Below are 15,272 nucleotides of genomic sequence, written 5' to 3' on the forward strand. Positions count from 1 at the left end.
AACACCCAAAAGGAAAGTATAACCAAAGATTAAATGGGCCAATATAATTTTTAAGAGTCCATATGCATAGCTAAAGGCTACATAACAAGCAACAATGCCAGATAAGACATACCTTCTTTTGAGTTGTTGGCCAGGGTGGCCAAACGGACTCCCAGATCATAACCCAGCATAGAACTGGGAAAATGAACAGCGGATCTCAATCTTATCTAAAGGAATATTGACAACTGATTGCTGCTAGATGAGGAACAGCTGACCTTCCTAAAACAAAGACCTCTAGATAGGCTGACTAGATTCACCAGAGGACAAGTCCTGGAGAATGGCTGGGGTGCTGACAACACAGCGGACAGTAGCAGGGATATCATAGTATAAGGGCTCTAGTGGGGGGAGGGAGGCTATGGGAGGGTGCCATCTGGGAAGTGGGTGTGTAGTCGGATAAGATGGTTTGGGATGTTCTGTGTGATACGCACACACATACCAAAAAAAATCAACATTTTTTTAAAATGTATTATATTTGAGGAGGAAGCATGGAAATTTACATCATGTTAATTAGTAGAGGTGATAAACATTACCACTGAAATCTACCCAATGACTTTATAGACATACACAGGCTCCAAGCATCCAAGTGCAACCGATTATGACTAGTAACAATCAGATACATACAGATTAGAGATGCATGCACCCACGTCTCAATGTTAGTAGCAAAAACAATGAGACTTTCTGCAAGGAACAATACATTCTACTGAAATGGAGATCCTGTTTAAAGGTTAAACTCGTCCAATTTTGGCTCACTTTTCAGCATGCCTTTTATTCCTAAACCCATATGTAAGGAGCGGGGTCCTGGGCTACGTTTTGAATTTCATGGAGTTAAAAATTTGTAATCACTACAGACACTTTAATCCCAGCATTTGGGAGGCAGAGTCGGCTGGATCTTTGTGAGTTCGAGGCCAGCCTGGTCTACATAGTGAGTTCCAGGACGGCTGGGGCTACAGGGAGACCCTGTCTCAAAAAGACAAAAAAAAATCTAACTTTAAAAATAACAGCTTGGGTATTTTTTCAGTCCAACGAAGGTTTTTGTTTTGTTTTGTTTTTAAAGCATGCAATTTTAATAAAATGAAAGCTTGCCAGGGCAATTTAGTTTCGAGAAGGTAGTTTGGGTGTCCAGGCTGTGTTGACCTTACGGCTTTTAAGCTGTTTGATTCAGAGATGCTAAGAAGACCCAGAACCAGGCTACATCTGAGGAAGTTGTGGGTCCAGCAAACTCCACTTCCCCTCTCCACACTGTGCTTAGCTTTGCTTCAGAACAGGTTTCAGTTCCTTCACAGGTTAAATAAAAGTTCCTCCTGCCACTGTGGCTGAAGGCTGTGATTCAGCAGACTGTGACAGACCCTACAGTCATCAGAGCCCTTGCCGCTGCCCTGAAGGAATGTGTGTCCACCACAGCTCCGACAAGGCACCCAGAGGCCCCTTCCAGGCTTTCAGACCTTGAGGTGTCTGGGAAGTGCTTACCTCCCAGTGTGGTTTACCACACACATACACGTTCCTCCAACCTACCTCTTTATAGCTTCACCTGCTGTAGTTCCACAGAGGAACTGCACATTTCAGGCAAATTCAATGATTTTTTTAGTAGCCCTAACACAGGAGAACCTCCTTTCAGTGTGGATAAGTTCTAAGATCCCAGGTGATACTCCACCAGAGAATAATGAACCTTCTGTAAACTGTGCTATTCCCACATGAACACACCAACCCTGTGCACACCAGGATGTTCCTGTACACACACGCCAACCCTATGCACACCAGGATGTTCCTGTACACACAGCTGTTCTGTACACACACGCCAACCCTATGCACACCAGGCTGTTCCTGTACACACAGCTGTTCCTTTACACACACACCAACCCTATGCATACCAGGCTGTTCTTGTACACACAGCTGTTCCTGTACACACACACCAACCCTATGTATACCAGGCTGTTCTTGTACACACAGCTGTTCCTGTACACACACGCCAACCCTATGCACACCAGGCTGTTCCTGTACACACAGCTGTTCCTTTACACACACACCAACCCTATGCACACCAGGCTGTTCTTGTACACACAGCTGTTCCTTTACACACACACCAACCCTATGTATACCAGGCTGTTCCTGTACACACACACCAACCCTATGTACACCAGGTTGTTCCTACATGAACATACCAAGCCTATGCATACACATCAACCCTGTGCACACCAGGCTGTTCCTACATGAACACACCAACCCTCTGCACACCAGGCTGTTGCTCTGCACACACCAACCCTATATACATCAGGCTGTTCCTGTTCATGCACACCAACTCTGTATACACCAGACTGTTCCTGCACACACACACACACACACACACACACACACACACACACGTCAACCCTGTGCATACCAGGCCACTCCTGTACACACGCATCAACCCTGTGCACACCAGGCTGTTCCTATCTGTACATACCTATTATAGCATTTCATTTGTAATTTAGGCACAGTTAGAGATGAACAATATAGAACAGGTACAATAGATAGATTATTATATTTTGTTACAGAATATTATTTATGGGAATGTTCTTTCTCTCATTCTGGCTTCTTTCCTTGTTCCCAATTTTCCCCTCCCAATTTCTCCTCTCTTAATTCCTCATTGCACAATAAAAATATTTTCCAAATCATGGTTGACCTCACATAACAGAAACCTCAGAGCTCCAAACTTCGGGTAAGCTTACGCTCTTTCACCTGGGGCCTTTTAGTTACTGATTCCTATACACAGCATGTAACCTTTGCTCGGTATCTCATCTCAGACATTCCTCTTCCAGGAAGCCTCAGCCCCTGGCACAACTTCACAGCCTTCGAGTCCATCCAAGGTGCCCCCACAGCATCCCTGGTCCACTGTCACAGCAGTGGCCGCCTGTGATGGCTAATTTCAAAAGTCGACGTGAATGGATAAAGACACACCTCGGCATTAACGAGGCACTCTTTTGGTATGTCTATGAAGTGTGGCCAGCAGTTCAGATGAGGAGAGAAGACCCACCCTGAATGTGGGCAGTACCATGCCAGAGGCTCCAGATCTAATGAAACAGGAAAAGGAGGAAGCCAACTGAACAGACATTCCACCTTCTCTGCTTCTTGGTCATCAACACAGACCAAGTGGCTCCCACCATCAAGCCATCTCCACCATATTGGATTGCTTTCCCCTGTCCGTGAGCCAGAATAAAGCCCCTCCCTTAAGTTACTTTTTGTCAGCAATGAGAAAAGTAATATCCACTGTGGTGGTTTGAATGAGCATGTCCCTGCAGGCTCCAAGTAGTTGGACACTTTGTGTGCAGTTGGTGGCCCTGTTTTGGGAGGTTAGGAGATGTGGCCTTGCTGCAGGAAGTGGGTCACTGGGGGTGGGCCTCAGCCTTACCCCATTTCCAGTCCTGAATCCTGAATATGTTTGAAGATGTGAGTGGCCAGCTTTCTGCTCTGGCCACCTTTGTCGCCATGCCTCCCCCCAACAATGGACTCTCACCCCTCTGGAACCATAAGCCAAAAAAACTTTTCCTTCTGTAAGTGGCCACGGCCACCGGTGTTTTTAATCACAGCCCTGGAAAAGTAACTAATACAACCACTCAAGGCATAATTCTCTGCATTGCTGTCTGACCCCCATCCAACTAAATGATCTTATCTGCTTTGCCTCAAGTTTCAGGACTGGAGTACAGTAGCAGGCCCTTGCAGATTTAGTAAAAGTTAATGAATGAGAGAAGAAACATATATGAATGAACAGAGCAGTGGGTGAACAACTGCCAGGATGCTGTGACTAACCACCAACAGCACTAACAGCATCTGAACCCGAGACCCACAGCCCAGTTCTGTTGCATCTTGGCCCATGAGCTTCAGGAGAGTTACTTATCCTCCAAGAACCTGAGATCCCTAGTTTAAAATTAGTGGAACACCTACCCAAGATTATTAGGAGCATAGAATGAGATTGTGTATGGGAACTACTTCGTGGGAAATTGTGTAAATCGCCATATAAAAGGTACTTCTCAGAAGGATGTTAAGAAAGAGAGACGTTTTAGATTTCAGAGCATTTAGCATTTCAAGATTTTTGGATGACATATGCTCAACTGGTAAACTGATGATGGTCTTGGGCCTTTGCCTCTCATTTCCAGTGCGGAGTGTCGCCCAGAACACGAGTATATCCTCACCATCATCTCCGTGTCCACACCAATTCACACCTGCACCTACAAAGCATTCTTGAGCACACTGGTTTCAGCCATCTCTTTTCTGACCTCCTGTGTTCCTGCGCTCACGGTTCCACACTCTTGTGTTCCCTCGGTACTTTGTGCTGCATGCTGGGTCCCCTTTCCTAAATGCAGGGAGGATCTTGTATAATCAGAGGAACCAAATCTGGAGGGCTGGATCAGGGGAACGACTGGGTTATAAAACGTGCAATTGGGCACAGAAGATGAGAGGCAAGAACTGTATCAAGAGTTAGAAAACAAGACCAAGAAAGATGCCAGGGAAAAAAGAGCTGTGCGAGAAAGCTGACTCCCCGTTCACTCTATGATAGTGTTAGTGTAGATCTTGACTAACCCCTCAAAGGTTCCTATACTGATGGTCCCCAGCGGGTGTCACTATGAGGAGGTGACAGGAGCTTTAGAAGGTGGAGCTGGATGGAGGGAGGGCACACCACTGCGGCATGATCTTAAAAGGGACACTGAGACCATGCCTCTTCCTCCCTCTCTGTTTCTTGGCCACTTTGTGGTAAATAGCTTTCCTCTGCCCCATGCTCCCTACTATGAGGTAACAGAGTCAAATGACCATGGATCAAGAGCTCTACAACACTGAGCCAAAATGAACTTTCTTCCCTTTGAGCTGATTTCTCTTGGGTTTCTGAACAGTGATAAAAAGTCAACCCAAATGGCTTTGAGGTTCTGTGCTGAATGAACATAAGATACTGTGCAAGATCACATACGACGTCATGGAAAGTGTGGGAGATGGCTTCTGACATGAGCACACCACAGGATCTTCACCCTGGCTGGAGAAGCAGCAGGAAGGGGAAGAAATGGAAACAGAGACACAGCTTGAGAAATTCTGTCCTGAGTGACCAGCAGACACCGCACTGCAGAGGGCTGAGTCCTCCCTGGGATGGAGCACTGTCTTGTATACACAGCAGGGAGGGCTGAAGTGGAGACAAAGTCTGTAGAGAAGATGGCAGTTGCTCTTACAGGGTCCCGGCAGACTTCACGCAGAGACACTCACGTGCAGAAGGAGCTGTGACTACTGCTTTCTACCAGTGCCTGAAAAGTACAAGGTGAGGGGCTGGAGAGACGGCCCAGCGGTTAAAAGCACCGGCTGCTCTTTCAGAGGATCTGAGCTCATTTCCCAGCACCCACATGGCAGCTAACAACTATCTGTAACTCCGGTTCCAGGGGATCCAATGCTCTCTTCTGGCCTCCACAGCCATCACACCCATGGGTGCATTTATATACATCCAGGCAAGACACTCATACACATAAAAATTAAAAAGAAATCAGAAAATAAATTTTAAAAATACAAAATGAATAAGGACAGAACAGCGGATGCTGGGCCGTGAGGGGGTTAAGAAACAGTACCTGTGAGAGAAGGGCTCCAAAGACACATCAAGTGGAGATGCGCACACACTGTCTGCACAGGGCACTGCAAGGTTCCGAGAAGAAACAGGAAGGAGTGGCTGAAGACAGGCTTGGTCAGGATGGTGCAGGCCGTGAATGTGGAGATGTGGAAGCGCTGTTGAGCCAAGGAGAGAGAAGCACGCACGAGAAGGAAAGAAAAGCGTGCAGGCCGTAGCAGGAGAGAGAAAAGAACACACGTGTTAAACTGAAAGGGAATGTATTACAAACCAACTACTACCAGAAAACTAAAGTTTAAATGTCCACATACAGAAGGGAAATAGGTGCTATGACAAAGAGCTAAATAAATAATAAATAAATAAACCATCAGGAAGAGGAGGCAGAAGAGATGGATGAGCACTTCACGCAGGTCAGGTACTCATATGAACTCACAGCATTGGTGACAGCGTGCACAGGTCCCATGTAAGCTCAAACCAGACAGAATCCCAGCACAGACAGGGCAGTGGGTGAGCGACCCCAGCCCAACCTGAGGAACTGTTGGCAAACTGACAGCTGCTGGGAGTCTCTTTCAAGGCTGGAACTCTTGGTAGGTTGACCAGGGTCCAGTGGATGGACCCAGACTGAAGGACATTTGGGGACACAACCTTCCTTAATACACATGGTAGTGCACGTGAAATCTGGCAGGGGTAGTAAGAGGAGGTGCTGGTATGGAAGGTGATCTAAATACCATCAAATTATATTGTACAAAAATCACAAACAATAATTTTTTAATGTTACCAGCCACTTATCACCAGATAATTAAAATTCAAATGTCCACATATGAAAAGGAAACAAGTTACATAACAAAGAACTAAGATGAGCAAATAGTCAGACTAATCAATAAAGTCATCATCAGATCACAGCAGAGAAGAAGCAGAAAAGGACTTGCGGAGAAGTTACACGATCCAATAGTCAAACGACCAATGGAGCACGCGCATGTAAGTCCAACCACATTTAAAAATTCACACAGAAACGAAAATTAAAGTAACAGCAATCATGCCGTTAGAATCATTCTGTTATACTAGGGAATATTTGTGTACATGTGTGTGCCTGCCTGCACATATGTATTCTTGTGTGTGAAGATGTGTTGGCAGCTGAAAGTCAGTGAACAACCTCGGGTGTCTGCCCTGGCCTACTTGCTTGACACAGGGTCCCTTTGGTGGCGTTTTCTGTTGTGCCTGCCAAGCTAGCTGGCCTGTGTGCTTTCAGGAATTCTCCTAGATCACAGACACTCACAAGATAGGGCTTGCTTTTAACACAGGTTCTAGGGATTCAAATTCAGGATCCTTCAGCAAGGGCTTTCACCCAAGGAGCCATCGCCCCAGCCCCAGGGAAGCATTTCTTTAAAGGAGGGTCAGTATTGTCTGAGCACAGGAAGAGGGGTGATCTAAAATATTAGGGTTGAGAGGATGCAATTTCCCTGGGAAACAGCATATTGACATGTTCCAGTGCCTTAAAAAGACAGAATAATTGTTAAAACAAAAACCTAACGATAAAATAATCAGGGATTCAGAAAAAGTATTCCTGCCCAAACATCATTGCTTAAATTTAACACATTAAAACACCACCACCATGACCAGAGAAAACCCATCTGAAAAGGGTAAGTTGTGATACAGTCATATCAAGTACCTCAAAGCAGCCACTAAACCCAATGTTGATTTACCTACCATTTTGTGGAGCTGGGAATTAAACATAGCCCCATACACGCTATGCAGGCAGTGTGCCACTGAGGTACATTCCAGCCTGGGAAGAAAGTCAGAATTCCAAAAGTATACAGAGTGTATAGACACACACACACACACACACACACACACGCACGCACACACGCACGCACACAAAAGGTCTTAGAAATAAGCACTAAAAGATATACAAAACTCTATATGACTGTGTTTTTTTTATTTTCTTAAGAAGGTCTTAGAAATAAGCGCTAAAAGATATACAAAACTCTATATGACTGTGTTTTTTTTATTTTCTTAAGGAGTCCTTTTTATAGTCTCCAACTTTTCTATAATGAATTATCATATCGTTAAAAATTATACTTGAACGCTGGGCACAGTGACTTCTGTCTATTGTCCAAGCTGTCTAGCGGCTGAGCCGGAGATATCACTTGAACCCAGGCATTCATAGACAGTCTGAGCAATGTATCAAGACTCTGTCACTTAACAATAATAATCATTACTACATATATTGTGATGGTTCATCTTGATTGCCAATGTGATGGTAGCCAGAGGAAGCTAAGAGATGTGTCCCTGGGAAGGTCTCCCACGACATTTCCAGACAGGTTTGACTGAGGAGGGAAGACCCATCCTGAATGTGGGATTCCTGACTGCAGTGTAACCAGCTACAAGTTCCTGTGGCCACGCTGTCCCTACCACAATGGACTGCAACCCCTCAAACTGTGAGCCAAAACAAACCCTTCCCTTCTCCAGTCATTTCTTTAAAGTATTTGATCACAGTAAGACAAAATTAATACACACATATACACACCACACACCACACACCATACACACACATATGAAGAATAATGACTTTAGATGACAATTGAAAAGAATATCTATAGATAGCTGATCATGAAACATGAACGTAATCTGCATAATCTGTGTTCTCAGCTTTCCAGGGACATAGCCTTTAATCTTCCATAAGCACACACTTCCCATCTGTATTGTACTCTGTAACTATGTAGGATACTAAAAACTATGTTCGGGGAGCTGGAGATGCAGCTCAGTGGTACAGCACCTTCCTAGAATGTGCCCTGAGTTTGTTGCCATCCCATACACGTATGCACAGAGAACTATGTGAGACTTTTCCTCCCACAGCTTACTGTCCACAGCAAATTGCTTTCAGAAATCTTTTCATCATTGTTTTCTTCGTAAGAAAGCAGTTATTAAAAACAGTGCAAATTTCAGCCCTGTTTTGAATCTTGATCCTCCCAGAGAATCTAAACTACAGGCTCTGTACAACTATAGAATACACAGCCCCATTTTTCCGCCCTTGCCCTGTCTCCACCCACCCCCACCCCACACTCTGTGTGTGTCTGTCCCTCCAGCTAGCTGTATCCGGCTGCCTTCCTCTACAACGCATGCCAGAAACACCACCTTCAGACCAAGATGGCAGTGTCTCCTTTGATTTCTTCTCTGCTTCAAATAAGTTGCAGGGCGGCATCCTTTGTTCAAAGACAACGTAAGCATTTCAGCGGCTCGGTATCAGATGCACTTTCAGGATGTGTACGAGCACCACAGGAAACAACTGCATGTGTGGTATCACCAAAGAGTGAAGCCAGTGTGTCAGAAGTCAATATGATCTTCATTTCAGATGTCACATGACACTCTCCTCCTTCAGCAATCCGTCCAAGCTGGGACCAGGGCAGGAAGTTGACACTGGCGACAGCCCACCACAGGAAAGGGGGATATAAGTGGTAGTGATTCCAAATGAAAGAGAGAAGCCTGACATTCCTCTATTACCAAACCAGGCAATTAAAGTATTAAATGTGAAATCGGAGACACTGTGAACTTCCTAATATGGTATAAATGCTGAGTTTCCAAAATGATGTTTTCTCATCTTTCAACGTATCAAAGAACATGCCAAAACCCCAAGGAAACATTTCCATTTTGAAAACAAAAATAAACCACACACATCCACATTCTATTAATAGTGTTGCCTTGCCCTAAAGACTCTAAGCCCTTAGTCAAAACCCCAGTGCCGTTTACATAAATCCTAACATTATTGAAAAGTCCTATCCAAAATAAACTGGACAAGTGTAGGTAAGTGTGGTGGATGAGGCAAAAAGAATCAAGCCCTTTATGTATTTTCCTTACTGGATCCCAAACATAATGTTCCTCAGACCTAAGGACCCTGTAAATATGTTCTACAGCTTTAGCGCTGTTTCTTAAGAGAAGTAGGCTGGCATAAGACACATAGGTGCAAATCAACTCCGCAACATCAAGCAGGCCTAGGAAACAGAAGCATGTTAAGTCCAGAACAGAAACTTCTGGCCAGTAGAGACTAGATGAGCAAGACAGATCGAAGTTCCCCACATCTGAGTTTACATTCCTGACCTCGCCACCATGACAAGGTGGAAAAACTAATCCATACCATTTTACATTTAGAGACAAGAATAAATTAAACATGGAGCTCTCCTTCGTCACTTTACATACCCACGGACTGTACCCTTGTGTTGGCTGATCGCAGTAGAAAGCGGCTCTGAGGGACTCTGCCCCATAGCACGCCTGTCTTTGAAGGACTGAACAGAGACCAGCATAGAAAAGAGCTGCATCAAAGGACAAAAGATCAGTTATTCCACACTAAAAAGATTCACCACACAAGGAAAGCGGTCACCCCAATCCAGAGCCTGCATGGACAGCCCTAGAGTCCTAAGTTCTGAGTCACACATTCCAGGATGTCTCCCTAAAGGCAAAGCAGGAGAAAAACCTATAGGGACAGCACACCCCACCTGCTGAATACCAAGCTAACGCTCAGAGCTAAGGTGCTAGCCACAGAGCTATTGACTCAAGACACTGACTAGACCATAACCACAGAGAGAGGAAGCATGGTGGTGAACCAAGGGAGGGACAAAGGACATCTCTTTTAAGCTCTACACTGACTAGACCATAACCACAGAGAGAAGCATGGTGGTGAACCAAGGGAGGGACAAAGGACATCTCTTTTAAGCTCTGAGTTCAAATTCTGCCCCAGTGATTACACGTTACCTGAACTGGTGGAGCAAATTTACTCCTGTTTCCCAGTCCTTTAACAAACACTGTACGGTGGCCACTGTTCTAACCTCTATACATAGCTGAATATAATAAACTTTCAATATTCAACCCAACAATAAACAATAGCAGTTGGTCCTGCTAACAGGCACACTCTCTAAGTGGGGAAAGCGTGGCACCAGTTATGATTCAAATCTGAGCAGTCTGGCACCAAAGGTCCATGGGGCCTCGTTGATCAATGCCTTGCTTTTCAGTGAGATGGACATGAAGCATCCAGTGCAAAGCCTGGCATTTAGCAGGGGCTGAATAATTCATTTCCCAGCTCCCACTTCTTCCTGCTCCCTCTCCCCACGCTTTGAGAGGCTGGAGGCAAGACTCCACACACAGAGAAAGGCAGCTGTGTCCGCCTGTGAGGGCTGGGAAACTGCAGGCAGGCTGTCTGTGTCCCCTGAGGCCTGGGACGAGCGCTCCACCCTGAGCAGGATGGCCAGTGTTTCCACACAGACTCGGTGTCTATTTGTTAGGCTCCGCGTTCAAGGCACAAGTGCCTGCCGCTGACAAAACCCGGGAAGCTGGACGATCGGGATTTCTGCACTAGAAGTTGCTTAGTCTGTGGCAAATGGACACCACATACACATCTAAAACTCAAATCGTTCCTACTGCAGAGGAAAATAATCTACTTTCCAGAACTATCCACTGCCTAGAAATTGGCAGAGTTCCTGTATCAAGCTGCAGCTTGCTCTCAGTCCAGACGCTGCTGGGAGCTAAAAGACAGAGTCTCTTTTGAAAATTATTAAGAACAAATTAGGCCCGGGGGCCCAGGGGGGCTGTGTTGCAAAACATGAGAAAATTTTGTTTTCCATCTCTTTGGTTGAATTTCCATGAACTAATGACATTAAAAAGGGAGGACAGGGACTATTTTTGTGCCTTGATAGCAGTCCAGAATATCACTGAGCAAAGTGGAAATGTTATCAGTTAAGTGATTTATTTAGTTAAGCAAGTACTGACTCGCAAAGCAGGGGACTTCAGATCAGAGAATTTTTCAATTGCAGTTACTCCATTTTCCCCATTATAGGAAGTTTCCACTGGTTTCAGGTAGGATCATTGTCCACACTGTCTACCTTTTTTTTGGGGGGGGGCTAACACAAGAATATTATTTTATTACCACAATTGAGTCCTCAACAGCAACTTGACCCTGAGAATTCACTGACATGTTTTAAAAGTCACTAAAAAGGAACGCTGACCCGAGATTTCAGCCTGCCAAATCGTGCAAACTAAAGGACTTCTATCCATGAGGTTTGAAAAGAAAGAAAGAAGAGAACCTGTGAGCGCTGTGTAATGCCTCTTTCCTGCCTTTCGGGTCCTCCACTCACATGACACACTGCAAACAGACTCACAAAGAGGTCAGGTGCGCGCTCCGCTTCATAGGATTTAATTGCTGTTTTGCACAAGTGAGGGAGTAACTGAAGGGCCCTCTTCAGAACACGTTCATTAGAAATGGCAATTTTCTAGCTGAGACACGGCTATGGCGCCCTTCTACCTGCTCATCCTGGCCGTCCCCAAAGTGCCCTGTGCCTTTCTAGCTCATGGCAGCCATGGTCCGGCCTGCGGCTCAGGCCGGAGGGCAAGAGAAGAACAGGGAGGGCAGGATGTGGAAGGAGGTGGGGTTAGCATGGAAAGAGGAACACAGGTTTTCGGCCTGCATGGCCTGCTGAAAGCAGGTCTCTCTACTTACTATTTAAGCCATTGCCCCTGGCTACACAACGTTTGTTATCCTTAGCCAACTCCAAACCCATTAGGCAAGGAGGAAAGAGCCAGCTAATAAAGCCTCCTCCCCCCCCCTCTGTTTCTCTGAGTCAGCAGAAGCCTGAAGCCTTAGAAAACGACTTCAAACAATAGCTCCCACCTCCAGACAGTGAGAAATTGCATTATCCTCAGGATGGAGGCCACCCATGCTCAGTGTGGGTAAGTGAGATCATTCTCCGGAGCAGGGCAACCCCAGCTGCTCCAGCAGCACTGGGTGGCCTCCCTTCCAGCAGCTCCAAATGGTTTCAGAGCTAAAGTCATGGCTGCTGGCTGGAGCAGGGGATGGAGTGACGACTGGCAGGGAGGTGGGGGGGGGGGCACATGCTGCCCCCCCAGGTGCCACCAGTCAGTCCTGGAGCCTGGAGTCCTGGAGGAAATCCCAGAGAGGTCACAGGGAGGACGCCATTAAAGCAAATGGAGCCTGCCTTCCCAGAGACTGGGCCAGCGAGACTCCCAAACTGCAGAGATTCCTGGTCCAGGACTCTGGGAACAAGGGCATAATTGATGCCACTTGGTGAGAGAAGAGGGCGTTCTGAATCTGAGAAGAAAACAGCCTCACCCTCACAAAGGCCCGGGGAGCACCCCCCACACCCCCACACCCCCACCCGCTTTAAGGACAAGGAGGATATGCACAAGAACTTAGTTACACTAGCATCTTAAAAATTTAAAAATATATTAAATCTAAATGAATTTAAAAGAATCTTAACAGCTGGAGGAAGGGTGTGCAAGTGACTGTGTTTGCTCACACTGGGGCCCACCGTTTGCAAAGAATTACCCAAGTAAAAATACTCCTTTATCTTACATAACAACATCAGATATCTATTTTTAATATTTCATTTATTATTTTTATTTTAGGTGTCTAAGCATGTATGGCTCCATGTATGTAAGTGCACCTGTGCCACAGGTCAGAAGAGGACACCGGAGCCCCTGAAACTGGAGTTATGGATGATTATTAGTGTGGGTGCTGGGATTAGAACCTGGGAGCCACCCGTGGTGGAAGTGAGAACTGACTCCCACAAGTTATCCCATGACTCTACATGGGGTACCATGGCACATATACACACAAATACATTAACTGTAAAAAGCAATTTAAATGAGTATTAGACCTGGCATACTGGGCACTGACTGGGAAGCAGCAATAACACTTAATGCAAAACCAATATGGACAGAAGTGCTAAAAATTAAAATTAAGTCATCTGGCACCAGGATCCTGGGATGGAGTTTCAAAGGCTCCGCCCACCTTGATTTGCTGTGGGTTCTACATCAGGCCCAGCTTCGTCTCCACTGTAACATCTGCAGAATGGAGATTTCCCTCCCTGCTACCTACCTCAGAGAGTTGTGAGATTAGATACCAGAGAAAATCCTCAAAGCCCTTTGAGTTCCTCATAAATATGAGACATGCGATGTAATAAAATACCAGCCCTCTCTACAGAAGTCTGAGGGATTCACAGCTGCAGAAACAGGAAACACATGCCAGCCAGCTATGGAACTCACCAGACCCCTGCAGGCGCAGCACTGGCCATCCGGGAGGGTGGGTAACCCTGTTCCCAGCTCCCAGAGACTAGATGGGGAAAAAAACTCAGAAATTCACATCTACTCAGACAAAACAAAACACCAAGAAAAGAAAAGAAAAGAAAAGAAAAGAAAAGAAAAGAAAAGAAAAGGAAAAGAAAAGAAAAGGAAAGGAAAGGAAAGGAAAAGAAAAAAACAGTCCTATTTCAATATACGACCAACAATCTCAGAGATGGGATTCCTAACTCTTGCTTAAGTCCAGATCTACAAGGAAAGACGTAACATTACCTGGGTGACTTTTCAGGCTTAGAAAAGTCTCTCATGAAAGTAAATTGGTGCTTGGAGGGGAGGGGGGACTGGTTACTTTTCTCTCATTGATGTGACCAAATACCTGACAGGAAGCAGTTTAAGGAAGGAAGGGTTTATTATGGCTCATGGTCAGCTCAGGGAATATGACCCATCATGAGGGGATGTTCCCCAGAGGAGGGGAGGAGAGTGAGACGGACGGGTATATCACCTCAGGAAGAACTGAGATGGTGAGAAGGAGGGAGAGAGACGTGGGGCAGACAGACAGCAGGGGTAGAGGGAAAGCAGGGCATGTTTGCCACTCCTAAGACATCCCACCACCACCCGCTTCCTCCAGAGACTTCATTTCCTAAAGGCTTCCCACCCTCCACCAGCCAGAGGCCAAGTCTGCAAGCACGTGAGACTGGGGGTGGGTTAGCATATTATAACCAAATCACAGCAAAGGGGAATGGTAATCATCACCAAACACACGCTGAAAACACTTAAAGCTTAGTTGTTTTAAATTTATTTATTTTTATGTGTATGAATGTATTACTTGCATGCTTGTAAGTGCACCCACGTCCTGTAATGCCCATGGAGGTCAGAAGGGGGCGTTGGATCTCCTGGAGCTGTAGTTACAGATTGTTAGCCGCCATGCGGATTCTGGGACTCGAACCTGGTGGGTCTTCTGTAAGAGTAGCCAGTGCTCTTAACCACTGCGCCATCTCTCTGGCCCCCAGACATGGAGTATTTTTAATCAGTATTAGAAACAAAAGCTGCAGCTGTCTGTGCTAGCTTACCTGTGGGTCTATAAAGAAATTAAAAGGACAATATTAAATATTCATGTATCTTAAGACAATCAGAATTCCAGAAACCTTATATTTTGATCAATTAATTAAACACATTGTAGATTAATATTACAAGGAAGCATTTATTAGGAGCTACATGTCAGGATAAAACAAAGACAGTAAATAATGCCCAATCCCTTGTTCTCATCAAACTTGAAGCCCACCAAAGTCTTTGGCAAACCAAAATATTAATATAATATAGTCTGGTGAGGGTGGGAACCAAGGAGGGACGGACGGAAGGCTAAGGGAGGACAGAAGGAATTGGTCATTGGCTCTGCTTGGAAAGAGTAGGGCTTAGAAAAATATCAGAGAATCTGAGGCTGGACGGAACCTTCACACAAACAGTGTTTCATGAGATACACAGGGAAAAAACCATTCTAGATGAGCGAGTGGGAGCTCACATCTCACTGCGCGTGTGTGTGTGTGTGTGTGTGTGTGTGTGTATGTGTGTGTGTGTGTGT

Source organism: Nannospalax galili, unplaced genomic scaffold (assembly GCF_000622305.1).
Source record: "Nannospalax galili isolate Female #2095 unplaced genomic scaffold, S.galili_v1.0 scaffold412, whole genome shotgun sequence".
Taxonomy (NCBI): domain Eukaryota; kingdom Metazoa; phylum Chordata; class Mammalia; order Rodentia; family Spalacidae; genus Nannospalax; species Nannospalax galili.